This window comes from Mesoplodon densirostris, chromosome 6 (genome assembly GCF_025265405.1).
Source record: "Mesoplodon densirostris isolate mMesDen1 chromosome 6, mMesDen1 primary haplotype, whole genome shotgun sequence".
Taxonomy (NCBI): Eukaryota; Metazoa; Chordata; class Mammalia; order Artiodactyla; family Ziphiidae; genus Mesoplodon; species Mesoplodon densirostris.
The window spans coordinates 107,321,901-107,340,792 of NC_082666.1; the positions used below are offsets into that span (position 1 = coordinate 107,321,901).

Below are 18,892 nucleotides of genomic sequence, written 5' to 3' on the forward strand. Positions count from 1 at the left end.
GTGCCTACAGAAAACGCTCAAGTGTCGTGGTCCATACGTGGGTTGGAAAAGAATTTCCAGACACAAGGCAGAACGTAAAGAAGATAGAATTTATTAGAGGAAAGTGTCTCTGCCAGAACAGCAGGCTGACTTTCTAGTAGTCTGGGGTAGTGGACCCCAAACATGTGCTATTGATCAGTTTTTATAGCCAGAAAACAAAGGAATGCTCCAAGGTGAAAATTTCGTTTACTAATTGGTCGAGGCACATATACTTTCCTTCTATAGAGTGGCAGTGGGACAGGGAAGATGCCTTTTCTTATTTGGGACAGGTCTCATCGCCCAGCTGGGCTCAGGAATTTCATAACTATCACAACATGGTGGGGAGGGCAATTAAGAGTCTGATAAGGGGTGTAACGCTGACACTTTTTCAGAGAGGGTTGTCCTTTGTCCTTGAAGCACCATTGTCCTTGGAGCACCACATCAAGGATATGTGTCAGACTGTTATCTATAGCCCTTGAGGAGAAAGGGATAGAGACAACACTGTTTTTCAATCTATTGTTACTTTTCTTGCTTGACTGCTTTTCCTTTGTTTCTGAATTTGGTCAGTTCTATAATCATTAACTGCTCTTTGGAAATCAAGGGAGGCCTAGGAGACTAAAGCTTTGTTCTACAAACAAGAAGCAGGGAACACTTTGAGTCTGTCACTGGGAAAGCCCCACAGGATTCTACTCAGTTTCACAATCATGAATAAAGTTGTTTCTATGAACGTTCATGTACAAATTTTGTGTGGACATATTTTTCTCATTTAAATTCCTAGGGGGTGAAATTAGGGGATTGTATTAATGCCAAACTGTTTTCCAAAGTAGTACATCATTTCACATTTTCTTCAGGAATGTATGAGACTTCTGGTTGTTCTCCATCCTTACTAACATTTGATGCTATCAATCTTTTTAATTTTAGTCATTCTAGTAGATGTGAAGTTATTTGCATTGTGGTTTTAATTTTTCTTTGATGACTAATAATGCTGAACATTTTAAAATGTTGCTTATTTACCATTCATGTGTCTTCTTTGGTTAAGTGTCTTATTAAATTTTTTGCCTAATTTAAAATAAATTGTTTGTCTACTAAGTAGTGTTTTAGTAAAAGCTGCAGAAGAAGCAAGTTTGGCTGGATTACAGAAAACAAGGGGGAGAGTGGTAGGAATGAGGCCAAGAGAGACATGGGAGAAGGGGAGAACAGATCAAAAAGGACTTTGAGGCCTTGGTGAGAACTTTGGATTTATTGTAATTAAATTGAATTCACTGGACGATTTTGAGTATAGAGTGGCACAATCAGGCTTAAATTTTAAGGGACCACTTTGGCAGCTCTGTGAACAGGCCAGAGGAACAGGAGTAAACACAGGATAGACTAGGAGGTTATTGCAGCAGTCAGAAAGAGAGAAACTGGTTAGCTGCAGTTCTGAATGAGCTTTCCCCTCACTCTTGTTCCTGACATTCCAAACTGCATAATTTCAGATGTGGAAGACTGAGAAATTTCCTGGCTTTTCTCAACAGAATATTGACTTACTCAAGGCCTTTAAGTGGAACACACTCTACTGAGGGTTGAGAGACAGCTGACAATAGTGGCTTGCTTAGCTTAACTCCGTGGTTATGGTTGTTAGTTGTGGTTGCAATATTATGGTTGTGTGACTCTTTGGTTAGTATTCACTTTCTCCATCTTGGAATATACGTTTGATGAGGATGGAAAAATGATCTCTGCTTTTAACTGTAGCCTCAGTTTGAGCACAGTGCCTGCCAATTAGCATTTAGTCAATGGGTTTTTTTGTAGGGGAGTGAATGTGTGTATGTGTGAGGGAGAGAGAGAAGAGGGGCAGAAACAGAGAGGGGAAGAGACAGCCATAGGGACAGGGGAACAAGTCCATATTGCAAAAGAACAGGACAATATTTTCTGTGAGTAGAATGCTCAGAGCCTGTGTACTGTGTTCTTTTCTACTTTCTCAGGTTAGATTTATCACTTCATACATTTTCTTTATCTTATCCAAAATGAATCTACATTTTTTTTTCTTATAAGTATAAAGAAAAAGATGTTTTGGGGGGGAAAATTTTTAATGTCTCACTACAATTCAAGTACCATACATGTCTCTTTCTATTATTTGTATATCTTGAAAATATACCAGCATTATTGTCTAACACAAAGGAGGCACTAAATAAAAGTTTTTCTTTGAAACATTGTTACTATAAATTATAAGAGACAGGAGCCATGTTTTCACAGCTCTGTTTCTTGAGCACCCAGCCCAACGGTATTGTGGAGATGGAATAACAATCACCATGAGCACAGGTCACTGCTGACAAAGGGACTTGCTTTCTCTCTAAACCATTTGACTTTGTTGGTGCCCAGGGCAGGATGCTCCAAAATATGCCTCAGTGGAATATTACTTTGAATTAAAGTTACTGAAGAAATGACTGATGCAAGAGAGACACACTGACCTTCCTCTCTGTCTCCATGAAAGCAGGAAATTAATATCTCATGTGAATGGTGCCCTCCCTGTACCAGGAGGTAGAAAGACATCATTAGCACCAGAGATAGGGAATGCAGGGTCAAGAAGGCTGTATAAACCTTGTTACTTCTTTAACTCAAGAAGGTTGGCAGGGACATTTCTTCCTCCTCAACAGCTGACAAGACAACCAGGAGGCTGGCTAAACCCTGCTTCCCACCACAAGACTGCTGCAGCTGAGAGATCCTAGGACACATGACAAAGGCCAGCAGAAGGTAAAATTTCTTCTCTCCTCAACTTCCCAGGCCTGTAAGGTCTGGTGGGTGGGAAAGTGCTTAAGAGTCTCCTTTTCTCTATCTCTAAATTTAGATTAGCAGAAGAAAATACTTATGGAGCAAGATCCTTGTGACATAGAAAATCTGGTTTTTGGAAATGAGTAATCTCATCTCAGTTTTTCTTAATCCTTTCCTCCCAGAGATAGTAACTGTTTTTCTTTATCTCTGTCTCCTGAGTCATGTTTCATAAGAAGAAAGAACCATAGGGCAGAGTACAGGCATAGACCCTATAAGTCTGCTGTTGGAGACAGCCTCACAGACTGGTGAGTTAACAGTTCTCTCCAGTCCAGTGCCTATTAAGACAAACTTTGCTGTCAGTCCTCTAGATAAAAACCGGATGAGATTTTTCCTTCTGTATTTTTCTATGTCCTGAGAGTTTGGCTTTTTGTCCAGTGAGAATATTCTCTCTGGTCTCCACCATCTGGATGGTGTATTTACTGGGGTGCATCTGGTAACCAGTTGAATTGACTGGGGTTCTGAGACGCAAAGTCATAAACAGCACACTCTAGTCTTGTCGTGCCAGCTGTCAGAGGAGTTTGTCCTAAGGGGACCCAGTCCATAAGGGGCCTTTGTTGTTTCAACCTTCATTACCTTGTAAGTGTTGGAAAAGTCCCATTCCAGCAGCATATGCCTGATGTCACAGATTAGTAGGTTTGGGATCAGAGGGGCCTCAAATTCCCAGGAGAGACCAGGGACACAGTTTGCATTATACCACCCTTACTGCCTGTGCAATGAAGGCCTTTGCTTTCTTAGATTATCCTTGGAAATGAATTTTCACATTATAGGGGCTATACCATCCGTGCCCTCTCCATCTGAAAGTATGCTTATTTCATCCATGGTAAGGATTTATTCTAAGCCAGAAAAGTTACCTCTGGGTCGTTCCATAAAAAGCCTTACTGATTTGAGTCACTATTTGAAATTAATGAAAGGTCTTACTCCTCAATGGCCAGATGATGGCTCCTTTAAATATGCTGTATTTAAAAGATTACCTTTTTGAGAGCTCTCATCATAAACAGCTGTCATATTGGTATTTATGGAAGGATCAAATTGAAAGGAAAAATAATGTATAACAGCTAGCCTTAGGGAATCGTTATTAAGATGAAATAACAGAAATTAGACTTAAAGATCCAACGTGAATTCCCCTTTTTAAGAAAAATTTTAAAAATTGCCCCATCTCCTCAGCAATTCCTTAGGCCCTCCTACAAATAATTAGGAAAAGATCAGTTGGAAGCCAATATTCAAGAGCTAATAGAAACAATTATCTTTGTCTTCCAAATCTCTACAAAACCAGAAATGCAACTTAGGAACAAGTCAAGGCCCATTTATCTTCACCAACCCTGAAACCTATTCCTCTCAAATTCTTGTAGATATTATAAAAGTTGAGGATAATTGGAGCAAAATTGTCCTGTACTTAAGAAGAAAAAGTTTTTAAAATAATTACCCTGAGACTTATGATAATAGAAAAATACACTCCAAAACTCACAGAAGAAAATTTACATTTTTTTCTCTGTCCCTTAACGTTATAAATCTTACCATGTCTTTGAAATGTAAACACAGCCACATTGCCTGAGACTGAGCCCAGATTATCTCAATTGTTAGAACCTGAAACTAAAATTTAAAGAAAAAAAAGGAAAGAGGTTTTTTTTTAAACAAAAACCACCAAAAAAAACCCTCTCTTGCTCAAACTCTAAATCACAGTCTCCTTAAAATTGTTTATCAAGGGCAAGTACACTTAAAGGGCAAGAAGACTTAAAAGTCTTCTCCATAACTAATAAAAGACTGTAGCTATCTGAGTGAGTAAACTTAATTTATTCCAACAAGCAATCTAAAAATTCTCAAAAATATAACAAAAACGAATACAAATATTTTTCAAATTCACATGATCTTAGATAATTTTTGGTAAGCAAAATCTAGTTCAGGTTTAATGGTTTAATTAATACAGACATATCTTAAGAGTTATCAGCATTAAGTATAATAGCTTTATGCTATGTAGTTTTACTAAAAGTCAAATAAGCTCATGTTATCTCTTTTACAAAATTTCTCAGAAAACAGTAATAATAATAATAATTTAAGATGATGGCTAACACTACTTTAACATCTTATGAAATTGTCATGAGTAATCTGAGTGATTGTTAAGAACAAATTAATTAAATAGACATAAGAATTCTTTTAGGTAAACTTTTTTTAGCAATAATTGTTTTTGCTATGTCAACTTAAATAGTTTTCTAAATGTCTTTGATAAATTGTACCCTTAGAGTTTTGCTAAGTTAAATTAAATGAATTGAATGTCTAGATCATTTCCAACTAAGACAAAATACTGAAATATTAATTGCTGCACGAGTCTAAGTTTACCTACTTTTGACCTCTTATTACACACTAAATATGTTTGGTTCTATTAGTAAACATGTCTTGTGCTTCATTAAAAGCTTGTACTATGGGGCTTCCCTGGTGGCACAGTGGTTGAGAATCTGCCTGCCAATGCAGGGGACACGGGTTCGAGCCCTGGTCTGGGAAGATCCCACATGCCGCAGAGCAACTGGGTCTGTGAGCCACAATTACTGAGCCTGCGCGTCTGGAGCCTGTGCTCTGCAACAAGAGAGGCCGTGATAGTGAGAGGCCCGTGCACCGAGATGAGGAGTGGCCCCCGCTTGCCACAACTAGAGAAAGCCCTCACACAGAAACAAAGACCCAACACAGCCATAAATAAATAAATAAATAAATTAAAAAAAAAAAAAGCTTGTACTATGAAGTCGAATATGTTTCTAGAAATTATGAAATGTATTTATAAGTTTGCCAAGCCACAAAATACTTACACAGTTAATAATTTTTAACTTTATCTTTACAAAAAAATTAAAGCTTCAAAGGATTAAGAATTGTAAATAATATATGTGGTTAAAGCTACTAGGAATTATAAGGAAATTAGAATATGTTTTGGGGTAAGAAAAAGTGTAAGCTATGGAGATGTTTTTGTTCATGTAAAAACTTTGTTAAGTGATTTTTGTCCTAAAGCTGGTAACTTCTAAATGGGAAAGAGAACAAGGGACAAATCAAAATGGGCAGAGAAAGTTGTAAGAGGTTTGTTAAAAAGGAATCTTTAGAAAGGAATTTTATGTGTAGTCAGGTCTAAGATTGGAATGAATTTAATAAAGTGATTGAGTTTTAATATCCAAAGTAAGCTGGTAGAAAATTAAAATTTGTTTTTTCTCTCTTTTTGCAAAATTTTCTTAATTATTGGTCTGCTCTTAATGAGAAATTGTAAACAAAGACTTTTTTTTACATTTAATGTAATCTGTCTAGCAAAACAAATATTGTACATTTTGTCTTGATGAGTCTGATAATTTTGAAGAAAAACTGAGTGCTTTCAACATTAAAAGAGCTAAGTCTTTTTACACTATTTAACTATCTGTATTTACATGTGAATCTTTGTCACTTTGATTAAATTGATAACTAAATATTAATTCACAGTGACATATGATCATATTTGACAAAGTGTTTTAAAACATTTTTATTTTTGAAAAAGTAGATTTTCCCCTAAGTCAAATTCAAAATGAAGTCTTATTGACCTGGAAATAATGTTCAGGTTTTCCAGAGGCCCCTTGGAACACCCTCAAAGATTTGTTTTATCTTATTAGAAAAGAGAGCTATGAAACTCATTAGGCTTATTTGGTATGTTACTTACATGGGAAGCATTGCTAAATAAATGATCATAAACTCTAGGTTATATCATAAGGGTGAATGTTATTAATATAAATGTTCTAGAAAGTATATGAAATTCCTAAAATTGGATATGTCCTAGTATAATGTTATCAGTCATAATTCTAGTTATTATCTTAAATGTTTTGTGTCACAGAGATAAATTTTCTTGTCAATTCCATTAGAATGAATCAAATTTTTAGTAATGGATATTTGTCTTTTATTACTTAGACAATGGTTTTACTCAGATGCTTTTACAAAAGCTTCCTGAAAATGTGTTTCATGTTCAGAGAAATTCATGGAAAAGGATCTAACAAGTATTCTGGAACACAAGTTTCTGATGAATTTCAAATCATTACACTGAACTGAGTAAGAATTTACAAAACCCTAATGGAGAAATTGACGGTTTCATAAAACTTCTAACAAAAGATCAAACAAAACAAGAAGTAATTACATGGGACTAAATAAACTGAAGAAGATGGTTATAATATTTTATGATTTTAAAAATAAGTTTATTTAGTTTATTTATTTTTGGCTGCATTGGGTCTTTGTTGCTGTGTGTGGGCTTTCTCTAGTTGCAGCGAATGGCAGCTACTCTTCGTTGTGGTGCGTGGGCTTCTCATTGCAGTGGCTTCTCTTGTTGTAGAGCATGGGCTCTAGGTGCGTGGGCTTCAGTAGTTGTGGCTCATGGGCTTTAGTAGTTGTGGCTCATGGACTCTAGAATACAGGCTCAGTAGTTGTGGCACGTGGGCTTAGTTGCTCTGCGGCATGTGGGATCTTCCTGGACCAGGGTTTGAACCCATGTCCCTTGCACTGGCAGGCAGATTCTTAAACACTGTGCCACCAGGAAAGCCCCATTTTATGATTTTTTTCTCGTGGTACGCGGGCCTCTCACTGTTGTGGCCTCTCCCGTTGTGGAGCACAGGCTCCGGATGCGCAGGCTCAGCGGCCATGGTTCACAAGCCCAGCCGCTCCACGGTATGTGGGATCCTCCCAGACCGGGGCACGAACCCGGGTCCCCTGCATCACAGGCAGACTCTCAACCACTGCACCACCAGGGAAGCCCTATGATTTTTACATTTGAAACATTGCTGTGTTTTTTTTTTTAAGTTTTGTTTCTCCAAATGTCGGAAAATTTGTTTTTCTCTCTTAAGCTTAGAGCAGTTTGGTAAATTATACCCTAGTAAGCAAAATTGAATCATTTGTCTTTTTCTCCCTACCCGATTCCTCCAGAATTCAGAAGCTTTCAGTGAACATTTTTATTTTCTTGGCAATATAGTTATTTGCATAATTTCAATAAGAATCTGTTCTCCTTATAATAGCACGTAATTGCAAACATTGATTATATTACTAAAGTTCTGCCTAGAATGTCATAGTTGAGAGAGATATACATAAACTTAGGTTTGACCAAACAGCTTTAAGAAACTAAGGTTGACTTCATGGAGCCAATAAAGCCCCTTGGGAAAATAGTGTGGTACCTTGCTTAGAGTTCCCAGCAGCCTTACTAGCTGAGTAAGGAAGGTCACTTCCTGGCAAATGCAAGAACCTCAGAATATTTGGGGGACATTGAGGAGAAGAATTCACCCAAATCTATAGATGTCAAATGATTGGCTTGGCTTCTTAGCCTCAAGGGACTATTAAAAGTTTAATCTGGCGATTCCTTATAAAAAGTTCCAGCAAAGCAGATTGAAAAGAGCCTATATGGGAGATTTCCCTCTAACCCTGGAGATATTCTGCAGAGATAGTGGTTGACCAGAGGTAAAACCTGAAGTCCTTCATGAATTTCAATCAAAATTGAACTTTAAGAAGCCAGAACTCCTCACAGTGACATTCAGGAGAGAGGGTAGAGAGAAAGATGGCAGAGTAGAAGGACGTGAGCTCACCTCCTCTCATGAAACCACCCAAATCACAACGAACTGCTGAACAACCATCAACAAAAAAGACTTGAACATACAAAAAAGACATTCTACATCCAAAGACAAAGAAGAAGCTACAACTAGATGGTAGGAGGGGTGCTTTTGTGATATAATCAAATCTCATACCTGCTGGGTGGGTGACCCAGAAAGTGGAAAATAATCATCATATCACAGAGGTTTTCCCACAGGAGTGAGAGTTCTGAGACCCACGTGAGGCTCCTCAGCCTGGGGACATGGCAATGAGAGGAGGAGATCCCAGAGCATTTGATCTTGAAGGCCAGTGGGACTTGAGGGCAGGAGCTCCACAGGATTGGGGGAAAGAGACTCCAGTTTTGGAGGGTGCACACAAGGTTTCATGTGTACTGGGACTCAGGGCAAAGCAGTAACTCCATAAAAGCTTGGGCCAGACCTACCTGAGGGTCTTGGAGGGTCTCCTGGGGAGGAAGAAGTTGGCTGTGGCTCACTGTGGGGGCAAGAACACTGGTGGCAGAGGACCCAGGGAATATTTTTTGGTGTGAGCTTTCCTGGAGGTCACCATTTGGGCACTGAGACCTGGCCCCACCCAATAGCCTGCAGTCTCCAGTTCTGGGATGCCTCAGGGCAAACAACCAACAGGGTGGGAACACAGACCCTCCCATGAGCAGACAGGCTGCCTAAATTTATTCTGATCGCACAGCCGCCTCTAAACACCACTTGACACAGCCCTGCCCACCAGAGGGAGAAAACCCAGCTCCACTCACCAGTGGGCAGGCACCAGTCCCTACCACCAGGAAGACTGCACAAGCTCCTGGACCAACCTCACCCATCAGGGGGCAGGCACCAGAAGTGAGAGGAGCCAAGATCCTGCAGCCTGAGGAAAGGAGGCTACAAACACAAAAGGCAGAGAAATGTGTTCCAGATGAAGGAACATCATCAAACTCTGGAAGAACACCTAAGTGAAGTGGAGATGATAGGCAATCTTCCTGAAAAAGAATTCAGAGTAATGATAGTAAAGATGATACAAGTAACTGGAAAAAGAATGGAGGCACAGACCAAGAACATAGATGAAAGTTTAAACAAAGAGCTAGAAGTTTTAAAAAACAGAGATAAACAATAACTGAAATGAAAAATACTCTACAAGTAATCAATAGCAGAATAAATGAGGCAGAAGAATAAATAAGTGAGCTGGTAGACAGATTGGTGAAAATCACTGCTTTGGAACCGAATAAAGAAAAAACATGAAAACAAATGAGGACAGTCTAAGAGACCTCTGGGACAACATTAAATGTGCCAACATTCACATTATAGGGGTCCCAGAAGGAGAAGAGAGAGACAGAGGGGCTGAAAAAATATTTGAAGAGATAATAGCCAAAAACTTCCCTAACATGGAAAAGGAACAGTCACTCAAGTCCAGGAAGCACAGAGAGTGAAATACAGGGCAAACCCAAAGAGGAACATGCCAACACACATGAATGAAATGGACAAAAATTAAAGACAAAGAAAACATTAAAAGCAACAAGAGAAAAACAACAAATAACATACAAGGAAACCCCAGTAAGCTTATCAGCTGATTTTTTCAGCAGAAACTCTGCAGGCCAGAAGGGAGTGGCCCAATATATTTACAGTGATGAAAGGCAAAAACCTATGACCAAAAATACTCTACCCAGCAAGGCTCTTATTCAGACCTGACAGAGAAATCAAAAGCTTTATAGACAAACAAAAGCTAAGAGAATTCAGCACCATCAAACCAGCTTTACAACAAATGCTAAAGGAACTTCTCTAGATGAAAAATAAAATGCCACAACTAGAAAAAAAGAAAATTATGAATGGGAAAGCTCACCATTAAAGGCAAACATACAGTAAAGGTAGGAAATCATCCACTCACAAATATGATATCAAAACAAGCAATCATGAGAAGAGGAGAGTACAAATGCAGGATATTGGAAATGCATTTGAAATTAAGAGACCAGCAACTTAAAGCAACTTTTCATATATATATATATATATATATATATATACACTCTGCTATATCAAAACCTCATGGGAAATGCAAACCAGAAATCGACAATAGATACACAAAGAAAAAGCAACCCAAATGCAACACTAAAGATGCTCATCAAACCACAAGGGAAGAGAACAAAAGAGGAAGGGAAGAAAAAAGAGCTACAAAAACAAACCCAAAACAATGAACAAAATGACAGTAAGAACATACATATTGATAATTACATTAAAAGTAAAGAGACTAAATGCTCCAACCAAAAGACATAGACTGGCTGAACAGATACAAAAGCAAGAACCATATATATGCTGCCTACTAGAAACTCACTTTAGATCTAGACACCCACACAGACTGAAAGTGAGAGGGTAAAAGAAAGGTATTCCATACAAATGGAAATCAAAGGAAAGCCAGCGTAGCAATAGTCATATCAGACAAAATAGACACTAAAATAAAGACTGTAACAAGGACCAAGAAGGACCAAGACACTGCATAATGATCAAGGAATCAATCCAAGAAGAAGATTCAACAATTGTAAATATATATTCACCCAACATAGGAACGCCTCAATATATAAGGCAAATGCTAATAGCCATAAAAGGAGAAATTGACAGTAACACAGTAGTATTGGGGGATGTTAACACCCCACTTTCATCAATGCACAGATCATCCAGACAAAATCAATATGAAAACACAGGCCTTGAATGATACATTAGACCAGAAGGACTTAATTGATATTTAGAGAGCATTCCATCTGAAAGCAACAGAATACACATTCTCCTCAAGTGCACACGAAACATTCTCCAGGATAGATCACACGCTGCGCCACAAAGTGAGCCTTGGTAAATTTAAGAAAATTGAAATCATATGAAGCACCTATTCCAAACACAATGCTATGAGATTAGAAATCAACTACAAGAAAAAAAACTGTAAAAAACACAAATACATGGAGGCTAAACAATATGCTATAAGCAACCAATGTATCACTGAAGAAATCAAAGCAAAAATTAAAAAATACCTACGAATGAAAACAAAAACATGAAGATCCAAAACCTATGGGATGCAGCAGAAGCATTTCTAAGAGGGAAGTTTATAGTGATAAAATCTTACCTCAGGAAACAAGAAAAATCTCAAATAAACAGCCTAACGTTATACGTAAAGCAACTAGAGAAAGGAGAACAAACAAAACCCAAATTAAGTAGAAGGAAAGAAATCATATAGATCAGAGCAGAAATAAATGAGAGACAAAGAAAACAGTAGGAAAGATCAATGAAACTAGAAGCTGGTTCTTTGAAAAGATAAACAAAATTGATAAACCATTAGCCAGCATCATCAAGAAAAAAATGGGGAGAGCTCAAAGCGATAAAATTAGAAATACAAAAGAAGTTACAATGGACACCACAGAAATACAAAAGCTCATAAGAGACTACGACCAGAAACTATATGCCTGTAAAATGCACAACCTAGAAGAAATGGACAAATTCTTAGAAAGGTACAACCTTCGAAGACTGAACCAGGAAGAAATAGAAAATATGAACAGACAAATCACAAGTCCTGAAATTGAAACTGTGATGAAGAAACTCCAACAGGGCATCCCTGGTGGCGCAGTTGTTAAGAAACCACCTGCCAAGGCAGGGGACACGGGTTCGAACCCTGGTCCAGGAAGATCCCACATGTCACAGAGCAACAAAGCCCGTGGGTCACAACTACTAAGCCTGCTCTCTAGAGCCCACGAACCACAGCTGCTGAGCCTGCATGCCACAACTACTGAAGCTCACGTGCCTAGATCCCATGCTCTGCGACAAGAGAAGCCACCGCAATGAGTAGCCCATGCACCACAATGAAGAGTAGCCCCTGCTTGCCACAACTAAAAAAAGAAAGCCTACATACAACAACAAACACCCAATGCAGCCAAAAATAAAATAAATAAATAAATTTACTTTTTAAATTTATTAAAATTTATTTTAAAAAAAGAAGCTCCCAACAAACAAAAGTCCAAGATCAGATGGCTTCACAGGTGAATTCTATCAAGCATTTAGAGAACACTAAACACCTGTTCTTCTGAAACTATTCCATAAAATTTCAGAAGAAGAAACATTCCCAAACTCATCCTATGAGGCCATAATCACCCTGATACCAAAACCAAACAAAGGTACTACAAAAAAAGAAAAAATAAGTCAATATCACTGATGAACATAGACTCAAAAATCATTTACAAAATACTAGCAAAGTGAATCCAACAACGCATTAAAAGGCTCAGACACCATGATCAAGTGGGATTTATCCCAAGGATGCAAGGATTTTTCAATCTCCACATATCAATCAGTGTGATACACCACATCAATGAATTCAGTAAAGTCACAGAATACAAAATTAATACACAGAAATCTCTTTCATTCCTATACACCAAAAACAAAAGATCAGAAAGAGAAATTATGGAAGGAATCCCATTTACCATCACATCAAAGAGAATAAATACCTATAAATAAATCTACCTAAGGAGACAAAAGACCTGTACTCTGAAAACTCTAAGATGCTGATGAAAGAAATCGAAAGTGACACAAACAGATGGAGAGATATACCATGTGCTTGGATTGGAAGAATCAATACTGTCAAAATGACTATACTACTTAAGGCAATCTACAGATTCAATGCAATCCCTATTAAATTACCAGTGGAATTTTTTTTTTTAGATTTTTTTCATGTGGACCATTTTTAAAGTCTTTATTGAATTTGTTACAATATTGCTTCTGTTTTATGTGTTGGTTTTTGTTTTTTTGTGTGTGTTTTTTTGGTTGCATGGCATGTGGGATCCCAACTCCCTGACCAGGGATCGAACCTGCATCCTCCTCATTGGAAGGTGAAGTCCCAACCACCGGACCGCCAGGAAAGCCCCCACCAATGGCATTTTTCACAGAACTAGAACAGAAAATTTTAAAATGTGTATAGAAACACAAACCCCCAAATAGCCAAAGCATACTATGAAAGCAAAATGGAGCTGGAGGAATCAGGCTCACTGTCTTCAGACTATATTACAAAGCTACAGTAATCAGTATGGTACTTGCACAAAAACAGAAATATAGATCAATGGAACACAATAGAAAGCCCAGAAATAAACCCACACAACTATGGTCAATTAATCTATGACAAAGGAGGCAGGAATATACAATGGAGAAAAGACAGTCTCTTCCATAAGTGGTGCTGGGAAAACTGGACAGCTACATGTAAAAAAATGAAATTAGAACAATTTTCTAACATCACAGACAAAAATCAACTCAAAATGCATTAAAGACCTAAATGTAAGACTGGATATTATAAAACGCTTAGAGGAAAATCCAGGCAGAACACTCTTTCACAGCAGCAATATCTTTTTGGATCCACCTCCTAGAGGAAAGAAAAGAAAAACTAAAATAAACAAATGGGACCTAATCAAACTTAAAAGCTTTTGCACAGCAAAGGAAACCATAAACAAAACAAAAAGACAACCTACAGAATGGGAGAAAATATTTGCAAATGATGAGACTGACAATGGAATAATCTCCAAAGTATACAAATAGCTCATGCAGCTCAATATCAAAAAAGCAAACAACCCAATCAAAAAATGGACAGAAGATCTAAATAGACATTTCTCCAAAGAAGACATACTGATGGGCAAAAAGCACATGAAAATCTGCTCAACATCGCTAATTATTAGAGAAATGCAAATCAAAACTACAATGAGGTATCACCTCACACCAGTCAGAGTAACCGTCATCAAAAAGTCTACAAACTGTAGACTACAAAAATGTTGGAGAGGGTGTGGAGAAAAGGAGTCCTCCTGGACTGTTGGTGGGAATGTAAATTGGTTCAACCACTATGGAGATTATTATGGGATTCCTTAAAAAACTAAAAATAGAAGTACCATATGATCCAGCAATCCTACTCTTAGGCATGTATCTGGAGAAAATTATACTTCCAAAAGATACATGCACCCCAGTGTTCGGTGCAGCACTATTCACAATAACCAGGATATGAAAGCAATTTAAATGTCCATCGACAGGTGAATGGATAAAGAAGATGTGGTACATATATACAATGGAATATTACTCAGCCATAAAAATGAATGAAATAATGCCATTTGCAGTAACATGAATTGACGTAGAGATTATCATACTAAGTGAAGTAATTCAGAGAAAGACAAGTATCATATGATATCACTTATCTGTGGAATCTGAAAACATGATACAAATGAACTTAATTACAAAAGAGAAACAAACCCACAGACTTAAAAAACAAACTTATGGTTACTAAAGGGAAAAGGTATGGGGAGGGATAAATTAGGAGTTTTGATTCACATATACACACTACTATATATAAAATAGATAATCAACAAGACCCTACTGTATAGCAAAGGGAACTCTACTCACTATTCTGTAATAACCTATATGGCAAAAGAATCTGAAAAAGAATGGATATATGTATATGTATAACTGAATCATTTTGCTGTACACCTGAAACTAATTCAACATTGTAAATCAACTATACTTCAATATAAAATAAAAATTAAATTAAAAAAAGAGATGAACAAAAGAAGTGTCTTCCAATGCAAGGATCAGATCAAAGAACATGAATGGAATATTCCTACTGGGACGATTAGGAGGATAACACATCCTTGGTAGGTGCAGAGCCTGTTCACTTATCCTCTGACTTTCCTTGTTCCCTTTCTCCACTACATCCTATTAAGCAGATAAAAACTTTGAGAAAGCTGCCTCTTCCTTCACCAATGCCAAGAAGGACAAACTCAAAGAGCCATTTTCTGTCTGTCTTCCTCTGATGTTGCTTCTTCATGTTTGAGCTATTGGGAGGAGAGAGAGGCAATAAATTCTCTTAATAAAAGCAAAAAATAAAAATAAAAAATAAGCCTATATGGTCAGTCACAATCCTTGCTATACTTATATAAATAAGACCAAGTTTATTGAATCTAGACTTATTTTGCAAACAAATTTGTCTTAATTTGGCTATCTTTGATAGAAATGAGGGTGATTTTAGAGAGAAAAATTATCTTTCGATAGAAACCAAAATACGTATTGTGGATATTAGATTCTAGTGCTATTAATTTTCCTTGAAGTTTTGTTAATTACCTGAAAACTGGACTGTGTCCTGAATTTTTCTAGTTTCCTCCACTACCTGACTACAACTCTCCAAACTAGTGTTTCCAAATTTTCTCCCACCCTTTTAACTTGGAATCATTGAAACTAAAACTGCCTTTTTTTCTGAAGTCCTGCATACTGAAGGTAGATATCTTAATATAAACTTCAGAGAAATCTCCACAGCAGCTCATGTTTAGACAGTCTTCTTCATTCCTGTTGCTATATGGACCACTCAGAAAGTTTACCTGAACATCTGATGGACATTCAAACTACAAAAGATGCTTTAACCCTGACATTTAGAGATCTTCTCAACTGTCTACCCTCAGAACTCAAAAACTGGTATGAAATTTGCCTCCATTATTAACCATTGTTTTTTTGTCTCCATAGCAATGCCTCTTATTCAATACCTGATTGCTTGTACAGTCAGCTTAACTTCTACTTGGAAATACTGCTTTGGAAGAGAAAATTAAGGTAAAATGATCATATGGATGGACTCTAATCCAAGATGACTTGTATCTTTATAAGGGGGGAATACTAGAACACAGACATGCACAGACTGAGGGGCAACCATGTGAGGACACAGCGAGAAGGTAGCCATCAAAGGAGAGAGACCTCAAAGAAACTAAACTTGATACTTTGATCTTGGACTTCTAGCCTCTAGAGCTATGAGAAAATATATTTTTGTTGTTTAAGCCACCTAGTAGCCAGTGTGGTATTTTGTTATGGCAGCCCTAGCAAACAAATACCATCACTATTAGGGAAAAAAAAATGTGCTTTGTTATTCCAGTAGAATGATTTTAACACTGATTACTTCTTACCTTGAGATTATAAAAGACAGTGATAAACATTACTGTAGAGTATATATGAGTTGTGTCCTATGAAACAAAGGTAGTTAACAAACACCTCTCAGCTGTAGATGATGCCCTGTGTTCATCTGATCAGCAAGAGGACATGAGTGGAAGGGAGAACCTTTTCTGCTTCAGACAAGCAACTTCCTGGGTTACCCTGAGTACGACAAAGAGGGCCATTGCTTGGGGACCAGGTCTCCAAGCAGTCACAACAGGCCTCAGGAACCCACAAGAAAATTGTGAAGGAAGAATATTACTAGCCAGGCCCATATGAATCTTTTCCTCCGATCACTGCTCTTTTGTGAAAAGTTCTTCCAAATACACATTTTTGTCCCAAAATATCATGTTGGATGCTCGCTACTAGGAGCAAATTTTTCTAGCATCTCTGTTGGATGAATTTTCACACTTGCAAAATCACTCAGAAAAGAGTTCATCCTCCCAACACCTCCCCTGCACCAGTGTCCCCCTAAACAGCATCTGACCACAATATGAAGGAACTTACCTCCCAGGTAAACAGGTGCTTGAATGTGATTTAATTATCTCTGCATCCTCTCCCTGGTCTCCCTGTGAAATCTAGTCACCTCTTTGCATTAAAGCATTTCTGTGGGAAGCCCTGTAAGGTGCTGGCTATTCTCAATTCTGTCCTGCTGGTTTCTCTGAAGTGCCTAGAAGCTGTGCTCTCCACACACAAACTGTTCTGACAAACTTCATTTGAATGATTTGGATTTTAATTCTCAATTTGCTTCTGTTCCTAAGCCTTAAGGCTTTTTTTTTTTTTTTTTTTTTTTTACCAATTCAGAAAAAAGCATCATTAAAAAAGAGACAAGGTTGGGCTTCCCTGGTGGCGCAGTGGTTGAGAGTCTGCCTGCCGATGCAGGGGACACGGGTTCGTGCCCCAGTCCGGGAAGATCCCACATGCTGCGGAGCGGCTGGACCCGTGAGCCATGACCGCTGAGCCGGCGTGTCCGGAGCCTGTGCTCTGCAACGGGAGAGGCCACAACAGTGAGAGGCCTGCGTACCAAAAAAAAAAAAAAAAAGACAAGGCTACTCGCAGATCTAACATGCTAAGCTTTAACTTAGTACGTTCTTAGGACTGATGTTTTCCAAGGAACAAACTTTCTTGTTTCCTGTGCAATAATAAAGGTTTGTTATAAAAGTTAAGTACAAAAAGTGAGAAAAAATAAAAATAGTGGTATCTTCACAGTTGAGTTCTTAACATATTTTCTGATATATGTAAAAAGAGAAAAATTGGCAAAATGAGTACCAACATTTTAAAAAATAATAATTAAGCCTAAATCCCTGGATTTACCAATTTTATAAAATAAGAAAGTAACATTTTATAAAATACAATTTTATGAAATATGATTTTATAAAATTTGTTTAGCTAAGTAACAAATGGTTTGCCCACAAAACAGATTTAGCAGGTGGAGTCCAGGGGGCACATTCTACAAAATAAATTTATTGACACTGTAAATGGTTACTAGCATAAAATTGTGGTGGGAATAAAAAGGGCAGTGACCTTCGTCCTGAAGTTTAGGAGTGATCCCTGAATTGAGAGATATCTGAGTTGAAGTGGTCACTGGAAACAAATGGTAGAGACAAATCACAGAGAGCACACTGTATCAATTCCAGCTTCTGGACTCAGAGAAGGAAGGAAGAGCTTCAGATTTCATTGCAGAGAATGAGGCTGAGAAACTTTAAAATCAGATGCTTTTTCCCAGATCCAGGGGGCCAGCTAATGCACAAAAATGCTTAAAGACACATAGGTATGCCACCTTTATTTCCTAGAGAAGATGTTAGCATTTTCTAAATCCTCATCTACCGTGCCTGGCATGCATTATTTTATAGCTTTCTGGAAGTTTCATCAGCACCACTTGTATATTTGTAGTACGATGTGTCTGTGGAGAGTAGGGAATGCAGGTCCGGGCTGGGGGCAACGGACTCTTCTAGCTACCACAGTGAGTGGTGTCCCTGCAAACCTGAGTAAGGAAGACAACTTGCCTTTGGGTGGGTAGTGTTACAATCTGCATGTCTAGGGGCACAAATGTAAAGACCGACCCTGTTCTGGGAATGATTATGATTTTGACTGACCTCAAAGGGGTAATGATGAACCCCCTGGATCATCAGGATCTGGATGTTCCCTACTTTTTCCATGGTGTGATCATGACAGAAAGTGTGGCTGTAGATATCTGGGAACGTTTCCAGAAATGTCCTCCTGTAGGAGTTAATTATAAAGTAAATGTGCATAAAAGAGAAAATAATATTGAAACCTATCAAGGGGAGTAGATCTTAAGGGTTAATATTGTAGATGGACTACTTTGGAAAAAATCTTTTTCCCTTGGAGTATTAAGAAGTCATCGCATAATTGCCATCTCTCCACATTTTGTTCTAGAGTGCCTGGTTTCTTGATATCAGTGTGAGACCTGTTTTAAATAAAAACCTATTTGTAAAAATCCAGATCTGTAATATGTTCTAAATATCATTATAGTGTCTTTTAACTATAGATTAAAAATCACTTCATTT

General features: G+C 37.8%; 1 long non-coding RNA gene across 1 annotated transcript; it reads left to right on the forward strand.

Annotated features, from left to right (window-relative positions):
• Positions 1 to 2,246: 2,246 nt before the first annotated feature.
• Positions 2,247 to 17,230, forward strand: LOC132492640 (uncharacterized). Its single transcript, XR_009532836.1, has 3 exons — positions 2,247 to 2,748; positions 15,909 to 15,992; positions 17,169 to 17,230. It is a non-coding gene; the product is annotated as an uncharacterized LOC132492640 (long non-coding RNA).
• The last annotated feature ends 1,662 nt before the right edge of the window (positions 17,231 to 18,892 follow it).